At 42.8% G+C, this 26,172-nt stretch overlaps 1 long non-coding RNA gene across 1 annotated transcript in view; it reads right to left on the bottom strand.

Annotated features, from left to right (window-relative positions):
- Window positions 1–5,711: 5,711 nt before the first annotated feature.
- Window positions 5,712–26,172, bottom strand: part of LOC310706075 — a 524,112-nt gene continuing 503,651 nt past the window's right edge. Inside the window, exon 3 of the long non-coding RNA XR_014525641.1 lies at window positions 5,712–5,953. This is a non-coding gene — a long non-coding RNA (uncharacterized lncRNA). The remainder of the gene's footprint in view (window positions 5,954–26,172) is intronic.

The raw sequence follows: 26,172 nt of genomic DNA, 5'->3' as shown, positions 1-26,172 counted from the left end.
TTAAAAAAAAAATTTAAAAATGGATACAACCATATTCAGATTGTGGGAAGTGAACTTTTGAGCAAAAATAGCAAATAGAAGATAACAGGGGCATGTTCAGGCTGGCCTTGACCCGGTAAAGCTAAGTGTAGCTTTAAAGCAACAAGAGAGAAAATGCTAAAGCAGGAATTGTGAATTCTTAATTGGATTAAAATTGTCAGGTGGCTTTGGTAGGGGGATGATGTACCTACGTACGCACTCAGATGAGATGGGTTTGAAACCTTTCAACAATATGTTCACAGATATATCCAGGGCAGTGGTCATGTTCACAGATTATGACAAGGCAAGACAAGGCACAGTTTCTGGCTTATCGGAGGCTGCTAGACAGTTGCTGTCGTTGTGGGGTGGGGTGGGGCGGATTCAGTCACATACTGGCAAATTCAGGTTGCACAGTTAAAGAGGATTTGTTCAACTAACATGCCTTTAAAAAAATCTGGGCTTTTCTGTGGCAAGGAAAGCGACAGGAAAATGCTTTGGAAAGTGTGGGATAACAATGGCTTGATGTGACGTCATACAGATGTCATCTTCTGAAGAACATTGAGGGGGCCCAGCGTGACATTCTGGCATCGTGTGATGTCACTCTGTGCCTGGCTCCATGTTGGGCCTCAACAATGGGGGTCCCCCAGCCCCTCAAAAAACAACAACCATGGGAGGGGGGGGTCTAAAGAGCCTCACCTCCCAAGAACCAGTGCCTATGATGTAATATTACCTTCCCCACAAACAAATCTGGATGAATGCACCACAAGGAGAGTTTACTGTGAAAAAACTATGTACATGGAACCCGATTTCTCCTGCTTCCCTCCTTCCCTGCCGGGCACAGGAGAAAGAAACCAGGAAGCCACAACACAACCCGGCTTCCTATTACTTCCAAACTCAAGCACTGTGGTTTGCTGTTCCCAGATGAGCCCCAGTCACTAGCCAGCCGCAAACTGTAGGCCTTCTTGGTGAATTTCTTCTGCTTGCATGAAAGGGACAGTAAAGTGAGAACAAGACAGCATGCACCATAACAGTGTTGGCCCACTGTAGACCATGGTAAGATGGAAACCATTCTGATGGGTGAACATAACCCAGAAAGAAATAATATTGCAGAAATATTATAAACTGGACTCCAGTTGGGCTGGAACAGTGTCCTGTTCCCCAGTGGACACCATAGAATTGGGAACAAACGGTAAGAGGACTGCATAGGCACCATAAATTCAAAGGATAAAGCATCTCATAGCATCCTTAACAAACCTCAGCTCCCAGTACTCTCTGGGGCATTTCAGGTGCTTTACATATATAATACATAGCCTTAGTCCATGGGTATCTGATTGATTCATACTGCTTCCCCAGAGGATCCTTCCCCCAGAGAATAGCAGTGCAATACTAACCAGCAGTGGTGTAGCATGGGTTGCTGGCACCCAGGGCTGACACTACCAAAGCAGCCAAGTGGGCCATGCTGTGCCATCTGTCCATCTGTGCAGGGGGGAGTCTGGCTGGCAGAGGGGAGCGCTGTGCTGGGCCATGCTGGGGTTACCCCTTGCCTGCCTCCCTCGGTCCGCACCCTGGGCTTCTCTGCCACCTTCACCAAGGTGGGGACCCCCACAGAAGCCAGCGCCTGCATGGGGATGCCTAGTTGCACCCCCTCAGAATTTTGTGCCCAGGGCCATGGCCCCCCTGCCCTCCCACGATATGCCACTGCTTCCCAGACCACATTTCTACAACACCACAAGTCAGGTGGTGTAGAATGAATGTCAGTAACTGGGATAGAAGCACCAACATTATATTCAGGAAAGCTAACGCAATATTCAGGAAAGCTATACCCCCACATCTCAATGCACCCTTAGACCTGGGTGCATTCCAATATCAAGCAGGTACTCGAGCCCCAGCTAAGCATGGTGTGTTAAGTTCATATATCTTGGCATCCAAATAATGGGATCATGTCTGGAAAGTATCTTAAAATTTTCAGAAGTTTCTTCAAAAAATGCCCTGTGGTAAAGTGCATGCTTCAGCACTTTTTCCACTGTTCACACATATGCACCGATGAACTCAAACCAAAAATAACACGAGGAATAGAGCTAAACAGGTTTTTTCTTTACTTCCACATCTTTATATAACGTGCGCTTGAATTTCTTCAGAAGTAAAATGCACTTATTGCTTCTTGATTTCTAACTGAATTGCAACCCTTGCTTTATTCCTCACCCTCAATAAAATGTCAAGTGGGTGTTGCATGGAACTGAGTAAGAAATGTTCTCCAGAGAGCACCCATCTTCAATAAGTGGAACTGTGGATTGCAGAAAGCTGCAGGCATAAAAGCTGCTGCAAAAGCGATTTCAATCTGAAAATTTAATCATTTTCCCTAGAAAAATGAACATGAAAGTTAAAGTGACGATATAACCGAAGTCATCAGGCTTTTATAAAACGTACTTTATTTTTTAATGGTGCTGTATTTACACTCAAATTAAATCTGTGTCACTGCGTTCACTTTTTATTTATTTATTTATTTTACAAAAAGCTTTCTAAGACTTTTCCCCAAAACTTTGGCATATTATATACATATACATTTATCAAACTGGTGCTCTCTTTGGTTGTGTGGTTATGTTTTTTTTTCTTTGAGCAGGCTTAACAAGATAAATTGAAATATTCCAGGGAATTCAAGACTGAAGGTTTGTTTTATGTATTTGGTAAGTGATCTGCATTTGAGTGTTTCCTGTGGTCTAACTGTTAAGACGAGAACACCTGCAAACTGTGGGTGATATAACGAAGATGATCTAGAAATGGTTTGCTGTAGTAGTAGTAGTAGTAGTAGTAGTAGTAGTAGTAATAATTTATTATTTATACACTGCCCATCTGGCTGGGTTTTCCAAGGCACTCTGGGTGGCTCCCAACAGAATATGAAAAACACGATAAAACATCAAAAACATCCCTAAACAGGACTGCCTTCAGATGTCTTCTAAAAGTCTGATAGGTCTACATACACGCTTCTTGCAAATTGCAGCCAGGTTCCCTGAAAAGGTAGCTCAGCTGGGAGAGTTATTAGACTAACATTCTAAAGGCCTTTATTCAATCCTGGGTTTGGGCAAAGTAGCTGGGGCCTGCTGCTTCAGGATTCAGCTGGCTTCTTTATGTAGGATGCCCTTGGATTGTCCATGCTGATCCTATGCTTGTGGGATTCCTGGGACATCTGACTAGCCATTATCATACACAGGATGCAGAACCAATGTCTTGGCAATTAAAGTTCTGGAGACTTCTAGTCATGCTCCCGCGAATGAATGCTTGGAGAGCACTCCAGAGTCATCTCCAGATTTTTGTGGGCCCTGGGCATCCATAGGCCCTACTGAGTGAGACTTCTTACATTGATTCCACTAGTACTTGAGGCTCAACAGCTCCTCTTCCCATTAGTATTAACCTAAAGTAACAAACCCTGGCAATTCTTCCAACAGGAAATAGGAGATGGCCCCAGCACCATTTTTCAGTGCGAGTGGTGCCCAGCAGAAGGAACCTTGCTTTATTCTGTGCTGCAGGGTCCTTCTCCCATTGGAAATGGAAGACCGTCTGGCCCAGGGATGAGGGAATTGGTAGCCTCCCAGCCATTGTTAGATTACAACTCCCATCAGCCCAAGCAAGCATGGTCACTGGGCAGAGTTGACAGGAACTGTACTGAGGGGCCACAGGTATCCCATCGCCAGATCATTATGGACTCTCTGCCAGACTGTGTGCCTCAACCAGTGCCCAGTCATGTGAACCACTGAGTCTGGAAGCACCCAGGACTGTAAGACTGTTGAAGAGACGTATATTCTGTATGGAGCTGATATGTGAATAGGAGACTACCAGGAACCCCAAAAAGCAACATGTTTGCTTACCCTGTTTCTAGTTCTAGTACAATATCCTATTTTGATAAATTTTGGGCAGAAGGTAATGGAGACAATCAACACAACTGTAAAGAACAATCTTACATTTGCCTAGGAAAATATCCTTTTGAATTATATACCCAACACATGGAAACTAACAAAGGGACAATATGAATGTACTCTCTGCACCCTTTCTATGGCAAAAAGACAGGTATCGACGAACAGGTATCGATTAACAATACAGTGGTACCTTGGTTCTCAAATGTAATCTGTTCGTCTTCCGAAACGTTTGAAAACCAAGGCGCGGTTTCCGGAAACCGACAACCGCATCAGACATTCGGCTTCCAAAAAACGTTTGAAAACCGGAACACTTACTTCCGGGTTTATGGCGTTTGGGAGCCAAAATGTTCGAGTACCAAGGCGTTTTAGAACCAAGGTTCCACTGGAATTCATTTTTATAAATGTTGTATTAGGTTAAGGTCTGGCTAACTACAATAACATTTTTTATTTTGGGTAATGTATACAATTTCTTTTTCTTTTTTCTACATGGGTACTATTTCTTTCTTCTTCTTTGTGTCTTATCTTACTCCGTGCACTTGTAATTATGTACTTTTAATTTTTTAAAATAGAGAATATATATATATATATATATATATATATATATATATATATATATATATATATTTGTTTTCGTAGATTTTCACGGGTACAGGAATGCAGGTTTTGGTGTCTTCGGGTGTCTTCCCGTGTAAGAGTTGGGGTGTCTAGGCGACGTTTCGACGAGGTCTCACTCGTCATCTTCAGGCTGGTGCTTTCGGCTTCTTGTTACTTCTTGTTCCAGTAACAAGAAGCCGAAAGCACCAGCCTGAAGATGACGAGTGAGACCTCGTCGAAACGTCGCCTAGACACCCCAACTCTTACACGGGAAGACACCCGAAGACACCAAAACCTGCATATATATATATATATATATATATATATATATATATATATATAATGTTTCTAGTTTGCAACTCAACTTGTATTTACTGAATTATTGTTAGTGCTGCTTTTTCAGGCTTCCTAATTGTGCAGAGAGCCCTAGACACTTACACGAGCTGAACTAACAACTGTGAAACTGGTGTAACACCTACTAAACCAGGCTTCTTCAACCTCGCCTGGCCTACAACTCCCATGATCCCTAGCTAGCAGGACCCAGTGGTCAGGGATGATGGGAATTGTAGTCTCAAAACATCTGGAGGGCCGAGGTTGAGGAAGCCTGTGCTAAACCCTGCAGTGATCCACACAGCCTTGTGCTTTGTATTCTGACATGCCCATATGGTGACTTCCTGTTGAACTGAGACACAAATGTGGGATGAGAACGCTACTTCCACCAACCTTTAGCAGCTGTGCTAAATTTAGACTTCACACCACCTCTCACATGGCTCTTAACTTAAAGCTTCTCTATAAACGACACAACTGATCTCGCAGCACCGCTTGCTTCCTGTCATCTGGGGTACATGACATTTATTGTTCTTGGTGATTGCTTTTGCTGTCTGGTTTGAAATAGAGTTCTTGTAATTGTGCTGTTTACTTCATCGGGAGGCATTGGGGTCTGTTTTTCGGTTCCCTTTGAAATACAGTGCTTTTTCCCCCCCATGGAAGATGAGGGCCTGCATAGAAAATACCTGTTTGTAAGTTGAATTCCACCAGCACGGCTCCCTGCTGGCTTTAGGCATAAGTGGAGTTCAGTGCACAGTTATAAGAATCTAGTTAGGAAACAGAGGCAAGGAAACACCTCTTTATTTTTGATCAATACTATAAACCACTTTAAATTTTGGTTTGAGACTCATACACAGAAGAAGAAGAAGAGTTTGGATTTGATATCCCGCTTTATCACTACCCTAAGGAGTCTCAAAGCGGCTCACATTCTCCTTTCCCTTCCTCCCCCACAACAAACACTCTGTGAGGTGAGTGAGGCTGAGAGACTTCAGAGAAGTGTGACTAGCCCAAGGTCACCCAGCGGCTGCATGTGGAGGAGCGGGGAAGCAAACCTGGTTCACCAGATTACGAGTCCCCCGCTCTTAACCACTACACCACACTGGCTCTCCAGTGAAAGGTGAAATGAGTTCTAATACTGAGAGAAACTTTTTTTGTTTGCTCAAATGATCTGAGGTAATAGGATAGAGGGAATTACTAAATTCCCTTCAGACTTTGCATTATTCACCTTTATATTTTACTGTTGTACTCTCTCACTTCTACAGCCTTTCTCTCTCTCTCTCATTGGCCCTGTTCTTGTGTCGTACCCATCATGGAGTGCAACTTGTGGAGAAAGCAAATAGACCTTCAGGCTGTGGATAACAAACTATATATAGGATCCAAAGGTGCAGGAAGCATATTTGGCTGAATGATTTGGATAATATTATTATTCTCAACAACAACTCATCTTCCTTAGCTCACTTGTTAGAGCATGGTGCTGGTAATGCCAGCACTGGAAAACTATGTGTTGGTTCATGTTGTGAAAACATGTGCTAGGTTGAGGGGGGGGGGTTTGGTCAGACTCTAAGACCCTTTCTCTCTCTCTCTTCCAGTCTGCGGTGCCATCCAGGTTTTGTGGTTGCTTTTCTAAACGTGGCTTTGCACAAGGGCATTTCTCAAATTGTAGGCATGTACCTCTCCCTGGGGTCTCCCCTGGGGTCAGACCAGATGATCCACAAGGTCCCTTGCAACTCTACAATTCTACAATAAAAGGCTGCTAGGGTTTTTGCAACAGAAAAAAATGTGGCTTTTGGATATGCTGCAAGGGAGCTTCCACATAGCATTGTGGATGTCAGAACTGCTTATGCCTGCCAAGTCTTGGATTTGATATTCCGCTTTATCACTATCTGAAGGAGTCTCAAAGCGGCTAACATTCTCCTTTCCCTTCCTTCCCCACAACAAACACTCTGTGAGGTGAGTGGGGCTGAGAGACTTCAAAGAAGTGTGACTGGCCCAAGGTCACCTAGCAGCTGCATGTGGAGGAGCGGAGACGTGAACTCGGTTCACCAGATTATGAGTCTACCGCTCTTAACAACTACGCCACGCTGGCTTCTTTTGCAATGTTTCCTCAAAACAACATCCCAACCCCACTTTATCATTTCCACAAGGGTTTGTGTTTTTGCTTACTGGACTTCCCACAGAAATGCTAAATCTGGTTTTGATTGGCAAACAGTATAGGATGGTGTTTTGATGAGGATGACACCATACAACTGGCTCTGCAAAACTTGCATGTCAGAACAGCACCCAGTCCCCAGTAAACTGTCCTTTGGAAGTGTCTTGGTGTCATGTATTTGCACAGACAAAAGAAAGAAAGAAAAGGGAACTGCACTGTTGTCTAAATGCAGTCTAAGTTCCAGGACTTGCACACCTTAGGGGTTATTTGAAAGAGTCCTTAATGTTTCTGTGCCCTTTAGGAAGCATTACCTCGAGAGAGATATTTCTGTTGTAGCAGCTGATCTTTCGTATATAGCTGTGTCAGCCAAGCTAGAGCTAGGTATTTAAGACTGGGGCCCTGACCGAAGGTGGCTTGGAATGGTTTGCAGTGTATTGCTGAGTAACTTTCCTCTTTTTCTTTTAATGCTTCCTGTGAAAGGTGGGTTCACCTGTACAGCCCTGCACAATATGAACTTTAAAATAGGGATGAGGAAACTGTTGGACTCGGGGGTCCCCTCAGCCTCAGTCAAGCACAGCCAATTATTGGACATGATGAGAGTTGGAGTCAACATCATTTGAAGGGCAGAGGTTTCTCAACCCTGGCTTTTTGCTTTTTAAAAGACTGCTTGTTGAAAAAACTACTGGCAAGGCAGCTGGTATGTTGCTTTTCAACTTAACCTACTGTCAGCCTAAGCAAGTATCGTGATCTGTTTACGCCGCTCCAATCCAGATTATAAAATATTGAAAGAAATACAAGTTTGCTTACAACAGATGCATGGATTGACAGACATAAATAATAATAAAGGCAATCCGACCAAGATATTATGTACATTTGTTATTATCTTTACTACTTTCAAAGCCTGTTTTTATCGCTATCTTTAAAATGAATATTTTATGTAAACCACAGGGTTTGTTGTTGTTTTTTAAATTAAGTGTTCTATGAATTTTTTTGAATTAAAATTTCTACAAAAGACTTTGGGGCAATAGATGATCTGTACTTATGGACAACTGAAGGCCTTTGTAATCTATTTGGATCAAATTAAATCATATAGAACTGTGTGCCAGGAAATACTAGATTTTGTATAATCCCTTGAATTATATTTCTTCTTTTCTGGTGAGAGTAACTGAACAATTTTTGTTCTGATGTAAATAGGAAAAAAACCACAATTAAATATAAGGAGACGCAAAAGCACGGTGCTCTAGAAAGTCTTAATTTGCTTCCTTTTCAATCTAGACATACATTCTTTTAAACAGAGAAAACACAAAACTAGCATAGGCAAATTTCTTGTAGGAACCTTGGCTTTAGGACTCCCAAGGTTACAATATGAAAAACCAAAGTTTACCTTAAGGAACTGTGTACTCCTCGTTCCCTTCCCTTCCCTTCCCTTCCCTTCCCTTCCCTGGGCTGAGTCCTCAATTCCCTCCTCACTTGCCCACTGGACTTTAATATTCCACATAGCATGTAGGTGGCAAGGCAGTGAGTGGAGGGAAGTAACAGGCAGGAAGCATGATGGCTGCCACATTTCCTGACATGTTCTCAATATTAACAATGCAAAATGTTGCTCTCCAGCTTCCAACCAGGCTCGGCCTAGCTATGTCTGACTACCTCAAAGGAGTAGTAATTTTTGCATTGCAGCAGATTAAACCTTGGGCTGCCTTCATCTTCAGCCCTGGAGTCTGAAATTGGGAAGCTCTGGTGGTTTTTCACTCTTTTTATTAATGCCACATGGTCTCCAGCTTACGTTGCTTTCCACCAAGTGTGGATGATTCTCTGAGCAGAGATTACTCGGGTTGTAATGTTGAGCATTAATGGGGCATTTTGCCCTGGCTGAGCATATCTGCGTTGGTTATGTGAGTGGTATTGCATTATGGGAGTGCCTAACCTTCCATCTGGCATGTTACAGCCACCCCACGTTATTTGATTAACTCTACAAATCACTTAAAGGTGGCTATCCTTATTTTGGCCCTTCTAAGCTGAGAGTGATTGGAATCTTTCCAGGAGCAGCTAACTGTTGTCAGATAACTCTCTTGCTGTTTTCCACTTGGTCACGGGTGTGTGGGAAGGGTAAGCATACACACAGAGGAGCCAACGAAACACTCAAGGCTTAGTTGAGGGCATTAGTATGTCCTAAACTGGGTTTAAGTACTCAAGGCAGAAAAGCCTGCATTGTTTTCTTACAGTATTTTAGGTAGGAAACTCTCTTAATGTCATAGGCTGGTTTCTAAGTCTGTCTAATAACATCTGGGAAGCTTCTGCGTATGAGGTCAATGAATGCTTTATTGGTTTTAAAACTGTATATCAGAAATAATCAATAGATGTTAAAAGACAAAATAAAAATAAACAATCATTCATTCCTTAATTGATACTTGTTTTGTACATATTTCTGTAATTAAATTTAATGTGACCTCCGATCTTCCCATTATGTTCCCAAATTGGATTCCTTGAATATGCACTTAACTTTTTTCCTTCCATGTTATTTAACTTACTTTAAATTTTATAAAGTTATCCTATTTACACACAGAAACTCACTCAAAACCTGCCAACGGATTGATATTTTGTTCTTTTACATAGACTCTGTATATGTCCCACTCTCTGGTAAATTTTTCATCTGTAACGTCTCGTAACCTTGCTGATACCCTCTCTAGTTCAATGTACTCTCTTAATTTATTTTGCCAGTCTGATTTGGATGGGATAACCTCTCCCTTCCAACCTTTTGCAAATAAAATTCTGGCAGCCATTGTAAAGACTCCCCTGAACTTTTTTGGAATTTCGTTGCCCATAATTCCTAGTCAGGAAGGCTTCAGGCTTCTTAGGGAAGGAGCATTTAAACATTTTCTTAAGTTCGTTGTAAATCATTTCCCAAAACTGTCTGATCTTTTTACAGTTCCACCACATGTGGATCCATGTGTTTGCTTATGTGGTCAAAGGAAAACATAATTCAGGTTTAACAAAAATTCTTCTTGTGAGATGGAGGAAATCACCATTTCATTCTATTGTGACAGCAAGCCTGTGGAAGAAGAAGGTGTTCATGTGTCCTACTTTAAAGAGGAAAGCCATGTATTTTAAGGGCTGTCCAATCAAAGGCCAGTTTGAAAATAATGAATAGCAGGGGCCTTATAGTGGCACACTTGCGCTTGGTACCTGGTCAGCAGGCTGAGCAGGTAGGTACACATGGTAGCATGTGCTGTAAAGGTAAAGGTAAAGCTTTATGCAGTACTGACAGAAAGGTCCTTCTTGAGTAAAAGCATGATGTCAATAAGCATCCCAGGTCAGATCAGGCCCTTACAGAGCCTCACGTTGCTGCTGTTCGTGTCCTTTTCTGTCCCTTTTAGTTCAGTGTTTTGCTATATCTCTGCTTCTTTAGATTCAGATGCTTTGCAAGACGCGAGGCTGTTCAAAACGATGCCCAAAGAGCACTGGATGTTTGCTGTTAAAGCACGGAAGCAGAGGGTTCTTTTAAAACTGAAAGCTTAATTAAGCTCCCCCCACCTTTTAAAAGAACCCTCTGTTGCTCTTCTTTTAACCAGAAACACTCCAAAGCCTTTCAGAACTCCACAGGCAACATTCTAGAGGCCTGAAGAGGACACAAACAAGCACCAGAGAGGCTGGTATGAAACTGCAAAGCTTTTTTAAAAAAAGAACAAGCAAGAATACCCACTGCTCAGCCACCTCTTCACTTATTTATGGTGAGAAAAAGCGAGAGAAAAATCCTTGCACTACCCTCAAAATATGAAACTAATATGGCTAGGTGGGTTTTTTTTTTAACCGATTACACACTATACTTTAAAGCACATTCTTCCCTTGAAAATAATTCTGAATGTTGTACTTTGTTAATGGTTGCCTAGAAGCGCAACTAAGTGAGGGGAAACTCTGTGATTAGAATTGCTTTAAATGTATAGTCTGTATGCATATGCTTTAAAGATATCATGTGTATGGACTCGTCGTTGTCTTAATAAATGTATTGCCGTAATATGGATTATAGAAGAAAGTTTTGGATTTATTTTTTTTACATTAAACAACCCCACTGGACCTATTTGATTGTAATTTGGAAGATTTCCCTTTTATCTGATTGCCCACAAAACACTAGCGTAAGGTTAAGCAATTCCTAGCATTTTAACTGCCACATGTTGTAGAGGAAAACATCACTGAAGATGCCCTTTTAAATTTAGTAGACTTTATACCTCCAGAAGGGAGATTGTATGCAATTTATAGATAACTGCAAATTTAATCCATGCTGGAAGGTTCTCCTGCACTTGCAAATTTCATACACTTTGGAAAAAGGGGAAAATATATAGCTGTTTTTAGGTTCCCTATTTCAGATGAATAGAGAACACTGCCTTTTATGGCTCAGAACCTAAGTTACAGAAGTGGAAATATGCAAGGTGAATCTTGGGGCCAGTGCACCCCCCCCCCCGTAAATGTGATCTCAAACATTGACCAAAGCTAAATATTGTCTCCCCACTCTTCCAGAGAACTCCCCTCCTGGTCTTGGGCCACTTATGAACATGAGGAGATGCTACCAATGCAATACAGTGGTACTTCGGGTTAAGTACTTAATTCGTTCCGGAGGTCCATTCTTAACCTGAAACTGTTCTTAACCTGAAGCACCACGTTAGCTAATGGGGCCTCCTGCTGCCGCCGCACCGCCGGAGCACGATTTCTGTTCTCATCCTGAAGCAAAGTTCTTAACCTGAGGTACTATTTCTAGGTTAGTGAAGCCTGTAGCCTGAAGTGTATGTAACCCGAGGTACCACTGTACTGATAAAAGAAAAAGTCCTCCAGCTGTTGATTGCATGGTTCCCATAGACTTCTAAATGCACCTCTCATCTGTTTAAGTAGATGCTTTATTGCAAGATTGGTTAGATTAATTTAAATAACTTTGGTCAACTGAAAAGGCATCTCAATCACAGCAGATTATGATTATGTCCACCCTCTTAGAGGTTTTCCCCTTCTCTCATGCATGTAACAGAATGCAACACAACGCACAACTCACACAACAAACACACAAAGTAAATGTGCCTTTTGCTTCAGATGTGCCTTTTGAAGATTTAACTGGCTAAAAAGTATATGACTAATTGGTTTAAGATTTCTTTGTCTGAATGTCAGCCCTAGCCCAAGGTGAATGCTTTCTCTGTATACCTGAAGGAGCATCTCCACCCCCATCGTTCAGCCCGGACACTGAGATCTAGCGCCGGGGGCCTTCTGGCAGTTCCCTCATTGTGAGAGGTGAGGCTGCAGGAACCAGACAGAGGGCCTTCTTGGTGGTGGCGCCCACCCGGTGGAACACCCTCCCATCAGAAGTCAAAGAGATAAACAACTACCTGACATTCAGAAGACATCTTAAGGCAGCCCTGTTCAGGGAAGTTTTTAATATTTAAAGCTGTACTGTTTTTAACACTTGATTGGGAGCCGCCCAGAGTGGCTGGGGAAACTCAGCCAGATGGGCGGGGTATAAATAAATAAATAAATAAATAAATAAATAAATAATAATAATAATAATAATAATAATAATAATTATCTAAACTTTGTATAACCAAAAGTTAGTTTTCCTGTTCGTGATATGCTGCTTTACCACTTGCCCAGAGTGCTAGTGCTTTTGCCAACAGATATAAGAGTTGAGAGATTAAGAGCTACATATTTTAGAGCAAGTGGGTGGGTTTTGAATAGTAGAGTTACGGTAATCTCTGCATCACCCAACAGCCAGTTCTTAATGTATGTTTATCTCCAAGTATGGTCCACTGGATTTATTTGAGTTTGACTGCAAATCTAAACGCACTTGCTGGAAACAGATTCCACAAAAATAAAAATTAAATCTTGAGTAAACATGTTTAAGATGTTCATGTCAGGTTTGTGCTCAGCCTGCGTGGTTACTACCTGCTTTCAAATTATTTCTTTGCAGTAGAGCTGTATTTGGAATTCCCACAAGTATAGCAAAGCATTCCCCCCCCCCAGGCCAATAAACTAAATTGTATTTTGCACTCTTGGCTTCTGGCTCATTAGCTGTAATTGTGCCATGCTATCTGTTCTTCTACGATATGGATAGCGCTTGCCCTCAGGTTCGGATCACTATTGATAAGGAGCTTCATCACTGCCTACTGCCTTGCAAGCAACATTCAGTGCCAGCCTCCTTCACCTACATACCCTTGTCTCCGGGGAAGGGAAACTTTTACATTTGGAAAACTTAAAGACGAAAGACCTTCCTTCCTTGGCAAATGCGAAAAAGGACCTAAGTGGTACTCTTAAAAAGAGAGCTGTGTAATACAGCACCTAAATGCAGCTTCCAGTCCCAGGGCTGCTTTAGTATGCAAGTGGAATACGTGAACCATTTGCTCTTGACTTGTACCTTGTCTGTAATGATGTTATACATAATGCAGCAAAAGGAGTTCTTGGTTTCTTAAGCAGGGAACAGAAGCGCTCCTTACAACTCGGCTCTTTGCAGATCAAAGCAAACCTGAAGCTTGCCTTATCATGTAAGTGGGGTTTGTGTCCTTGAAAGCTTGGCTACAACAGCACAGATTACCCCACATTCTTTCTTCCGTGTTTGGGATAACTTAAATTGCAGGATTTATGTTATATAGGAGAGGGAGAAGGAGCACAATTTCAGACCCTCCAAGAGTTCCTATTTTCCAGGGACAGCCCTGGATTTACAGAAGCCATCCTGGTTTCTGATTTGATCCCGGAATGTCCTGCTTTTCCTTAGGACATCTCCGTTTTCATCGGAGAAATGTTGGAGGGGATGCAATTTACCAGGCATCCCCATAGTCCATATTTAGTCCATTTATAGCCCTCCTGCTATCCACATATATAACACAATGTCAAACACGTAGGGTAGGATCAGGGCTGGCCCAAGACATTTTGATGCCTGAGGCAAACTGCAAAATTGAGTCTCCCTCCCTGACAGGGAAGAACGGATGAGTAAAGATCTAGGGGACAAGGCAGCAGGGATAAATATCTGCATTGGGCTCTGCTGCCCCTGTGGATCCTGCTGTCTGAGTCAGTCGCCTCACCTGGCCTCATGAGTGGGCTGGCCGTGGGAGGAAGTCACGTAAGTAGTGGCATCATCAAAACCTCTGTGCAAGGACTTTTGTTCATTTCTCAACAAAAGGCTTTATCCCCTTAACCTTTCTGACCCTTGAACCTATTATCAGACTAGAAGCACCTTTGGATAGGGACCTGTCAACCATGTTCTTTATAAGGAACTGTATAATAATATAGCAATATAACATCAATGTTTCCATAAGGTCCTATTGGATTCCTCTTGGTGGAGAGTGAATCACTTTGGATTCATGGGGGACTCTCTGCAAAGAGCTTCTGCCTCCAAGTACTGAACATTACTGTGTTTTCTAAGAATATGTGACGGCCGTTAACTGATATGGAAAAAAGTAAAAGCTGCACGTTGAGGATCATCATCGCAGTAGTGTACTAGCTATGTCCCTATTGGGAGCAGCAACTGTCTCATTAATCACTCCGTTAACTTGGTCCATGGGACTGAATGGGAGCCATTGCAGCCTAGGCTAGCTCACATTTTGATAGTAGCCCTGTCCTCTTTCTTGGTCTAATTAGAACTTGCAGTGCTAACTGGTGCCCATCTGCTCAGAAGTAAGCCCCACTTTGGTCCATGCGGCATACTTTTTGGAGTGGATGCATAGGATCGAAGCCTTAAGCTCAGAGAGAGATGTATTCAGACTGTACTAAAGCCGAATATTCTCACCCCCACCTCCCCCAAAGGATGGTGAACTGACTTTAGCCATAGTTTGCTTAAGACGCCATCTCCCAGGCAGACCTTGCTAAAATAAATAACAGACAGTTACAAGAGTGCACGGCTTGACGTATCCAAAGTAGATGCCTCTTTGTTCTGCCAAATCTTTGTTTTGTTTTGGAAGATGCCTTATTTATTGCATTCACACAGTATAAAATAAAAATTCAAACGTAGCGAAATAGCTTTGAGGTAAATACTGAAGTTTGGCAAAAGATGAATCCATAACATGGCCCATGTCATTAAAATGCATGAGGCATTATTGTTTATTAGAAGCACATTTTTTATTGGGTTGGGGTAAGATGCTTTAAAAGTGAGCAAAGGGCAAGACTATAAGCACAATAGGATTGCTGCCAGATTAAAACTTCCAAAGGACATGGGATTTGTCATGCTTGCTCTTCTGAGTCGTGGCGTTCTGGACTAAGGATAACTCTCCTGGAAAGAAGCAACATCTGGTGATAACCCTCTTTGCCATCCATTACCATTAATCAAGAGAAATGGGAATGAAGGAATTGAAGTGAGTTGTCTTAAGACTCATTCGTTACTTGCTAGCTATCTGGTATGTTTGCCGACAATCTAGGCAAAGAATAAAATCACATATAGAAGTTATTGATATGAAGGGTGGTATTTGGCCACAATTATATCAATATTTTCAAAGAAGAGAGGCAGTATTACATTTGTAAAGGAAATAGTGCTGTAAGAGAGGGCACTGAATTCAAAACTTTGCAAACATTTAATTGTAAGAAAGGTATCATTACTTATAGTCTAAAATTGTGATATTCATAAAAAAATGAGCAAGAGAGCAGTAAGAGGTAACTTTGGAAGAATGGAGATGATTTGGGCATTATATCTGGATACTTAAAGCAATATCCTTGATAAGATCTAATATAAATGGCGGTTAACCCCATACAGATTTGCAAAAATATATAGAACTGCACAGGATAAAGGTTGGAGATATAGCAACTGCTTGACAGAGAGTTTATATATATTTTGGACTTGCTCAGTAATTCAAAATTACCCAACCACTATCCAGAAATGCAGTTCTATGATGACTGGATGACCCCAAAGTGTTGTTACTGAATTATTTGAAATATATAGTATTGGACAGACTTGGAGACCGTTATAGCTAATTTGGTAGCTGTTAACAAGTTTATTACTAAAACTTCAAAGAAGAAAACAGCACCACCGATTCTGGATGGGTCTGGAAAAATCTGGAACATTGTTACACCACTGAAACTCACATATTATAGCAGAGAAGAAAATGGACAAATAAATAGACCTATAGAATGATGGCCAATTTTTATTTGTTTGTGGGGCTTTTCTTTGAATGACAAATATTAAGAGAATATTTATCCTTATAATTCATGTGCATTGTTGTTATTTATATTCTGTATATATTCTTGCTTCCTTTTGTTTTATTATTTTCACCACTAAGTGGTAATTGTTTTCTTACATGTTATATTTTCAGTTGTAACTGTCAGCTGTTCTATGTCCTTTCAAATGTGGTCTTGAGGAAGCCAACAGCCAGTGGGCGAGTTATGTTGGGATCTCTTCCACCAAAATTAACAAGGATTAACAGGCTATTCCAGTGAATGTTTTATGCAGAAATAACTCCCATTGAGTGGGGCTTACTCCCGAAGGAGGCACAATAGTATATTTCTAGATGGGCAAGTTGTGTTCCACGTGTTATGATAATATGCATAGAAATGAATTGTAAATGTCTGTAACTTTGACTGAGTTGTGTCTGAAAATGAGGTTCAGAGTTTGGGAAGAGATTGGTGACAAAACAGGACCTGAGAGACTAAAACATGTTTGCAAAGTGTGAAATCCCAGGAATAGGGCTGCTGTGTCTTTGATGCATGCTGCTTGAGATCTATCTGATGTTCGGGGTACAGGATCCAGGAAAATACAAACAGAAAATTAGTCCAGGTAAAAATGAAAGAAAAAAATGTTTAAAAATAAAATATTGAAGTTTGAATCTCATCTGGGAACGAAACAATCAGAGCTGTACAAAAATAGATATGGAAAACTCAGCACAGAAAAACGCAACCCAGTGTAAAATTATTTCAAGGAGTAAGAATTTAAAAGCAAAGTTTTCTTCTCTCTTCGTGTGTGTGTCACAGAAGGGAGAAGTCGTAGCACAAAAATACGTTAGAACAGGCACTCCCAACCTGCAGCCCTCCAGATGTTTTGGCCTACAACTTTCCCCCTACAGTCACAACTATTTTCTGTATTGGTAAATAACAGGTCATATGGGAAACACCCTAGAAACAGGTTTCTATTGTTAGAGGGCTGACGTGATCTCAAGCTTTATTGGAGTATACAAGGTCTTATGAGGGTCATTCAGAGCTGCTAATGAGCCTTGTATCTTTGTCACTCTGGTACATGATCTCAGCTTGACTAAAGCATTGCCAAGTCTTCTGTTTCTCACCATTCCAGCAGGGTCCATGCTGACAGAGACAATTCTGCCCTTAAGACAAATATTCAGACCTGATTCAGCCATTAGCCAGAGACTCCTTGACCAAACTTTGCTTCCCTTTCAGTCCACAGCTTCTGAGATGATCACCTTGACCATGTGCACAGATTCTGCTCCAAAACCTAACCGAACAACAATGTCTTAACATATTATTTGTCTTAAACTGTGCAGTTGGCAGTAACCCAAGGCGTTGGCGTATGGTATGTTGAGCCCTAGAGTCCAAGTGGATGTTTCTTCACTGACATGTACACCTGAGGCAGGAGGGAACAATTATATAAATTGCTTCCCTCCTGCCTTTGTGTCCACAGCAACCCAGATGATTCCCTCTTGTTCCTCAATGGTGGTATTTACGACAATGGATGTTTTTACAGTTGTCTTCATAGGGCTAAGACTGAACTTTGTATCACTGTTGGTTTCCCAGGGCTGCAACTGCAAGGCAGTGTAATGTGTCTCGAACTCATCAAGTGCACATGTGCCGAAGGACGGCAAATACCAGAGCCTTGAAGGATCTTAGGATATGGCTTTCAAGAGAGTTGCTGAACTCAATTTATCACACAGAGTCTTGCAAGGCAGTCCTTGTGTATGAAATGTGCCGTGCTAATTTTCCTGGCAGGACTGCCGTCTTTAAGCATTCACGAGCAACCGAGTCTATTTTTGTAGTTGGGAATGTGGGGAGGGAGGAGGAAGCGCATGCATTTGCTCCCTCCACACACACAAAAATCTGGGCTAAAGTCTTCTGCAACTTTTCTAGACGTGTTGCAGTTGCTCAAGGCAAATCTTGTATGTGTATTTGAAGAGGGCTTCAAACCTCCAAGACAGGCTTCCTCAACCTTGGCTCTCCAGATGTTTTGAGACTACAATTCCTATCATCCCTGACCACTGGTCCTGCTAGTTAGGGATCATGGGAGTTGTAGGCCAAAAACATCTGGAGGGCCAAGGTTGAGGAAGCCTGCTCCAAGACAACTGAGTCGATTATACTCCCTTAATCTGATTGTCCTCTGAATTCTTTCGACTTCAGCCCCCACCAGGGTAATGGGAGTTGCAGTCTAAACCATCTGGAGGGCACCAGGTTAGGAAACATTGTGCTAAGGCATAAAACTGAATTTCATGCATGTGTGGTCTGTTCTAAAACAGGAATGAACCTGTTTCAGTCTTAGGTAGCATGATGACTGTGCTTCTTTTCTTAACTAGATGTGTGTTTGAAATATGCAAAGCAAGGGTTGTATTTCACATAGTGCTAACTAAATAGTCCTACAAGTGCAAGGATTTATTCAGGGCTTTCTTCAGCTGGAATATGCCAGAACTCAGTTCTGGTACTTTTCAGATAGGTTTATTATTGTGCAATGGAACTCCCACCATTTCACCTCATGTACTAAATTTGCTCTAGGTGTTCCCCTAATCCTCTGAAAAAGATTGCAGGTGCATGAGAAGGTGGAGGAAGCAAGGAAGTCCCATTATTCTGGCAGTAATCTGTGCACTGATGGGATTAGAGTACCAACCCTATACATGTAAAAGCCTAGCAAATAAAGTTTATCGTTATCTGTGCTGAATGATCCTGAGTGTGCATTTCCTGGCATAATAATAATAATAATAATATACCTGCAGCCCATCTGAATGGGTTGCCCCAGCCACTCTGGGCAGCTCCCAGCAAAATATGAAAACACAATACAACATCAAACATTAAAAACTCCACTATACAGGGCTGCCTTCAGATGTCTTCTAAAAGTCAGAGAGATGTTTATTTCCTTGATATCTGATGGAAGGACATTCCACAGGGTGGGCACAACTGTTGAGAAGGGCCACTGTCCAGTTCCCTATAACTTCACTTTTTGTAGTGAGGGAACCGCCAGAAGGCCCTCGGAGCTGGATCTCAGGGTCTGGGCTGAACACTGGGAGTGGAAATGCTTCTTACTATAAATACCTTGATTGCAGACCATGATCCACCTTGCCTGGTGTTCTTTATAAGAATGGCAGCAAGTGGAAGGCGCTAGTTCACAGAGGTGGGGAATCTTTGGCCCTCTAGATGATGCTGTATTACAACTCCCCATCTTTCCTATGGATCGGCCATACTGGCCAGGACTGAAGGGAATTGGAGTCCATCAACCTCTGTATGCTTTTTTATTGCTGCACTAGATTCGCCAAAAAATTCTCCGTGTTACAGGTCAGTCTTTTGCTTTTCCCAGTCCTAAAAAGTTGGCAATATTTCACAGAGGGTTGCATTTCCCCCCTTTTCTTGCTGAGAATCAATTATAACGGGAATCAGATGTGCCATTTGCATGGCAGCTGTTCATCCCATTATGTCGTCTTTCCCCACTTTTTCAAATTGCATTTCCCCTAACGTAACGAACTGGCTGCATGCGCTTCTGTTATTGATTAAGCTGTTTCTGAGGTGAAAGTTGCCGAGATCCCAAGAAGCTCGATCCCATGGCAGTCAATGGGAATGTGCAGACATTCTACAAACGCGAGCGCAACCTCCTAATCTCATTTGATGAGCTGATTGCAGAGTTTCAGTGGATGAGCGGAGAGCATTAGGTGTCAGTTCATCCAAACTAATGAACAGATGGACCAAGATTTGTTTCTGCTGATTTATTTTTTTTAAGGAAGAAAAGGCTGCAAAGTGCAATCATCTTCTACGTTGCTTTAGTAACATTTTAAAGCATTTTACAGCTGCACTGATTGTCCCCCTCCCTTTCAGTTAAAACTCTCCATGTGCTTAAAGGTAATTATTTAAATGTTGGACCCCATAAGAATATTGGGAGGCATGCAAACTCCTCACTCTCCTGTTTTTGGCCTGGGTGTATGCGGCCTCCCAGCAATGCTGTCTTCCCCTACAATTCTCTCTTCTGTCTCAGTTGTAGCCTCATTATGTTTTCTTTGGATCCATCTGCACTGTGCATTTAAAGCAGCGCTATATTATTTTAAACAATCATGGCTTCCCCCAAAGAATATTAGGAACCATAGTTTGCTAAGGGTGCTGGCAAGAGACCATTCTTCCCACTCCCCAGAGCTACAATTCCCAGAGTGGCTTAACAATCAATCCCTCTCCCAAGGGAACAAGCTTCTGAATCCTACTAATTTATGGGTCTGAAGGATGAGCAGCCTTCTGCAGCAACCATCTCTATCAGAAGACGAAGGGTAGGTACACAGACCAGATGTGGGGAACTTTGGGCTCTCCAGATGCCATTGTAATTCAACTCCCATCAAACCCAGCTAGCGTGACCAGTGGCCAGGGATGTTGGGAGTTGTTGATCAGCAACATCTGGAGGGCCAAAGATTCCCCACACCTGACATAGACCATATGTTGACAAGGCAACGTTGAATTTACTTCCAAGAGTGTGTGTTGTTCCTTGAAGAGCTGGGCTGCATGTAGATGATCATGTATGAAGGACCTTCTCTCTGAGAGGGAATTTCTTTTTAACACACAATGATTTGAGATATTATCCGATAAGCATTTTTGTTCTGTTTAGAGGATGAACCGACATGCTCTGTATAGTTTCTGCCTTTAATAATAATAATAATAATAATAATAATAATAATATGATCAGGATGGTAGTTTTCTGAAACGTAGGGATCCTTTTCTGATTCTACTTTCATGCCTAGGCTCTGAACACTCTCACAGCAAAACAATGATGCTTTCCCTTCTGTAAGGAAAAAATAATAATCTGGTGCTCCCATTTCCAGTGACACATATTTTGTGATAAACTAAACCACTTGTGGGACCATGTACCAAGCCTACTCTAGAATCCCAGCTTCAGTCTCTATTCTGACTCTCTCAAATTCCAACATTGCCATTACTTCCGTTGATGTGCTTGTGAAAAGTAATCTGTTTCTTTCCCCGAGGAAAGAAACTTATTCACAAGCTCTCGGATGTCAGAAATAACACTGACAGTAAATTAGACCTCCACTTGGCGAGAATCTGCATCCAGCTGCCCTGTGGCATAGGTAATAATTCCCAAAATGTTTATACTTGGTATTAACATGGCAGTTCCCCCTTACCTTAAAGTGCTCTCTCGGGACTGGTAATATAAAATAGATAATTTTTTAAAAAGCTTCTTGGAACAGCTTATTACGGTTTTTAAACTCTGACTTAACACAAATCATTAACAGCTCAACTTCTGCACTGTTCGAAATGGTTTTTCTGCTTCTGAATGGGCTGGAATGGGCAATTAACATAAGAATACTCCCTCTTTGGCAATCTTGCATAATGTTAAAATCACAGCATTTTCTTAGAGGGGGAAAGACCTGCACTTGTATAGTTTGTTTAAAAAAACACCCACCCAAGCCACCCCCATTTGTACAGCCACTGAAGTCTGAATTCATCCATCCATCGAAGCATGTTTCAGCAGCAGAAGAAAAGGATATGGGGGAGTTCTTTGTTCTTTTAAAGACAGAAGTGAAGCCAATGCTGTGCATGGAAATATCATAATGGGATGGGGTGAATTCTAGAGGTCCAGGTCCAGAAATTTAATTCACTAGCATGGTAAACTCGTGGGGTGGGGAAAACAAATCAAAGTCTAATGTGCAACAAACCAGTTATGTGCATGTTTCATGTGCTGACCACATGAAGGGGGCATGTGTTTCTTGCTGTGTGGGGGTGTGCACCAGCTTGGAAGATGACAAAAATTGAATTCATCCAATTATGACTTCCAATGTCTGGGAGTCTCTAAATTTGAGTAAAGGTTGGATCTTTGTTGTTCAGTTGTTTAGTTGTGCCCGACTCTTCGTGACCCCATGGACCAGAGCACGCCAGACACTCCTGTCTTCCACTGCCTCCCGTAGTTTGGTCAAACTCATGCTGGTAGCTTCGAGAACACTGTCCAGCCTTCTGCGTCCCCTTCTCCTTGTGCCCTCCATCTTTCCCAACATCAGGGTCTTTTCCAGGGAGTCTTATCTTCTCATGAGGTGGCCAAAGTATTGGAGCCTCAGCTTCATAATCTGTCCTTCCAGTGAGCACTCAGGGCTGATTTCCTTCAGAATGGAGAGGTTTGATCTTCTTGCAGTCCATGGGACTCTCAAGAGTCTCCTCCAGCACCATAATTCAAAAGCATCAGCTTTCTTTATGGTCCATCTCTCACTTCCATACATCTTTACACACACACACACACACACACACACACACACACGGACGTGGACTTATACAAAATATTGGGGGGGCCCGGGAAAGCTCATGAATAATAAATAAGCTCATGAATATGCAAATAAAGTGGCGCCGCCTCCTCGTGAGCGAATAGGGGAGAGCATGCTGCGCCTATTAATCAGCTCCGGAACAGCTGATATGCGGGAAACGTGGGGCTAGCCGGAGAAGAGAGGGCGAGCCCCCTCCGCTCCGGCCCTAAATAGGGCAAGCCACACACCCCCAGCCAGCCGATTGGTACCCGGTCGTTCTTGCAGGGGCTGAAACCGCCAGGAGGAAGGAAATTCCCCCCGGCAGTGCCTTGGCAGTGGCGGTGGTGTTGCGAAGCAGCGAGGCAGGAGCCCCCGCCCCCGGGGATTCCCTAATCTCGTGGGGGACGGCCGGGGCTCTCCGACTAGGGCGCGCGGCTGGCTGGCTGGCTGGCGAGGGAGCAGGTGGGGAGGAGGCGGGGGACGGCGGCGGCGCTCTGCTGGAAGGGCGCCCGAGATTATTGGGGGGGCTGAGGCCCCCCCAATTTTTTTTTGAGGCCCCATGGAGTCGGCGCCTATGCACACACACACACACACACACACTTACTGCCCTTCACCAGGGCATTATATAAAAGTGTGAACAAAAACTTAATCACAGCGAAATATATAAATACATTTATTTGCTGGTTTTAGATGGCAGCAAAATATGGGAGAAAAGTAATAAAAACCCAGGCAGCTGAAGAGCAAAGTCGAGCTCTTAAAAAATGTTTTACGAATTCTAGAATGTTCAAAATGCTGAAGAATGCACAGGTATGTTAAGGCACTTTGAGGTGCACAGCCTTCCACTGCCATGCCCTGCAGGTGCTGAGAGACATTTCTCAATGATTGATGGCAGAAACAAGGTAATTGTCAGAAAGAGGGATCCTTGTTATGAAAACAGGGGTGTTGCGATTTCACAAGTCTCTCTTTTCGACAGGGAAATGTTGGAGGGTATGCCGAAGCCTGGAGCAATGCAGTCTAGGAAACTGTGTTACTGTTTGATGATGATGATGCAAGTATAAGTGAGCTAAATGGGCTCCTGTTTACTGTCTCAGACATGTACTCAAAAAGTCTGGTTGATCTTGGCGAAGAATCTTTCTCGGGTAATGTAGCCTTCTCTAACCAGATGCCCTCCAGACATGGTTCCCATCAACTCGGGGCCACTGGCCATGCTGTATGGGGGGGTTAATGGGAGCTGGAGTTGAACATATGCAGGTTGGGAAAGGCTGGTGCAACACAAGCTTTACAAACACTGCTCTTTCAGCTAAGGGCTGTAGGCGTTCTCTTGTCTTGTCTTCTCTGTCCCTATAAAAATCCATGCAGTTAAAAGATCATCTTTTACCTTGGCTCCCAAGCCGTTTTCGGTGTGTGTGTTTATTCTAACCGCCGTCACTTTCTTTCTCCTTTTAAGTTTCTGTATAAAATTTACTCCCTGAATCAGAGGGGACCCAGGAAGGGCAGTTCCACGCTGAAGGCAATGCTTTTAATAAACATGATAAATGCATCCAGGGACTCCAACGGGGAGGGACTGCGGGTGAAGGAAGCAAGGAACAGGCTATATCTGGAAGAGCAGAGGAGAAATTTTCTTCTGTCCTCTAACGCAAATGGTGACATTGTAGAGCTGCTCTGTTTCCAATGCCCTTTCTTTTGGGAGCAGCGAAATCAAGGATGCGACCTTACAGATTCAGAATGTGGAGAAACCTAAATCCCAGGTGGTTTTTCTTTTAATAATAAAAAAACGAGGTTGCAATCTGCATATAATAGCATGAATCATATTGCCCTGGGTACATTTTATTGTCATCAAGAAATAGAGAGGAGATGTAAAACACACACACACACACACACACACACACACACACACACACACAAAAAAAACCAGGCCTGAATCCTAATAGCAACAAGGAAAATGATCCCCATTATCTAGGCTTACTTATATCATTTTGTATGTGTTCCGAACAGCATTGTGTAACATATCTCATTCAGTCACGGTGTGTTTTGATGAACGGTTTCACTTATTACAGGCCCTGTGTTTGGTGCTTACCAAGAAATCTGCTTTATAGGAGAGAATTTGATAGGACTTCTCTCCGGCTTTCTGCTCTTGGTAACAAGCATGTGGAATGAGTTACTAGATGAAAAACTGAATGAGGCAAAGGAGAAATGATCTCAAGCAGCCTCGGCACGTTGAGGAATAACGATGGAAACAGCTGGGAGATGGAGGTCTTGCTGGCTTTCCATTAATCCAAAGTGTCCAAACTCTTTTGTGTGCATTTCACATTAGGGACCAACTTCATGATCATAATAATGACTTAACTCTGTCATTTTTATTGCCATGGCTTTGTTCAAAATCCACGGGCATTTCGGAAAGAACCGCGGTGACGTGACTGAACTGTCTGACAAATGGCCTCCGGTCCTAGTGCTAGTTATGATGGAGCAAGAGCAAACTTGTTTCACAGTAGTCATATTTCCTAGTCCTGTCCCAATTTCACAATGGCACCTTGTTGTTGTTATTGTTGCAGCAGCAGCAGACTGGACTTGCTTTGCTACAGTGATGGGCAAACTCCGGTTAGTTGAAAAACATTTCTCGGTAGCTTTCTGGAATTAGGAAGCATCAGAAACTTCAAATCCCAGGCTTCCCATACAGAAACGACACTCTTAAGCAGGGCTTTTTTGTGCAGCTGGAACTTAAAAGGTAAAGGGACCCCTGACCTTTAGGTCCAGTCGTGGCTGACTCTGGGGTTGCGGCGCTCATCTCACTTTATTGGCTGAGGGAGCCGGCGTGGCCAGCATGACTAAGCCGCTTCTGGCGAACCAGAGCAGCGCATGAAAACACTGTTTACCTTCCCACCGGAGTGGTACCTATTTATCTACTTGCACTTTGATGTGCTTTCGAACTGCTAGGTTGGCAGGAGCAGGGACCTACCAATAGGAGCTCACCCAATCACGGGGATTCGAACCCCCAGCCTTCTGATTGGCAAGTCCTAGGCTCTCAATTCTGGCACCTCTCAGGTGGCGCCATTGCCATCATAAGAGAACAAGGGAGGTGTTCATGGTGAGTTCTGGCACCTCTTTTTCTAGAAAAATAGCACTGCTTCCAAGCATGTTCAGGATCTTTCTTTTCTTCTAACTAAGGGGAAGCCAGAAAGGACTCTTCTGTGCTCAGCCCACCATCCCACCCCTTTCCCTCTTCTCAGAGGCAATGGGTGGTGCAGGTGGAGCTCAGGAAGGGGTAAAGAAAATGGTTAGATAGGACCGTTTTGCACAGAAGTGGGTGACAACTTGTGCTCGTTCAGATAGACTGGAGCGCAGGGAGATGTTATTGTTCTTTTTTTAAAAGGGACAGCTACAGGTAGCTTGAGCCTTATAAAGGATGCACACTCTTAATTCCTGCATTGCAGGAGGGTTGGAATAGATGACCAGTTGGGTCCCTTCCAAATCTACAATTCTATGATTTTAGTGGTGAGAACCTAGGGAGGTTGGCTGAATGATGTGACTGGTTTATGGTACAGAAGCCCGTCTTTGAAATGTAATTTTGCAGCTGTGATTTCTAAAGTTCTAACTGCTCTGTTGTCCTCTAACTTTAAACATTGATGGGCTGTTTAAGTGCAACGCTACCTCTGCAAAACAGCAAAGCATAATATGCTCTCCTCCCCACATTGAAGTACTTTCACATGGACAAATGAGTGTGCCTGGTCCTGAATTGGCTAGTCTTGGGACAGTAATTCACACCATGGTAAGGCTTGAACTGTGGTGATTTCCT

Source organism: Podarcis liolepis (assembly GCF_965112155.1).
Source record: "Podarcis liolepis genome assembly, chromosome: 4".
In the NCBI taxonomy this organism is placed as follows: Eukaryota; Metazoa; Chordata; class Lepidosauria; order Squamata; family Lacertidae; genus Podarcis; species Podarcis liolepis.
Note: the sequence above shows the minus strand (reverse complement) of the source record. Positions and strands in the feature narration are given on the sequence as shown.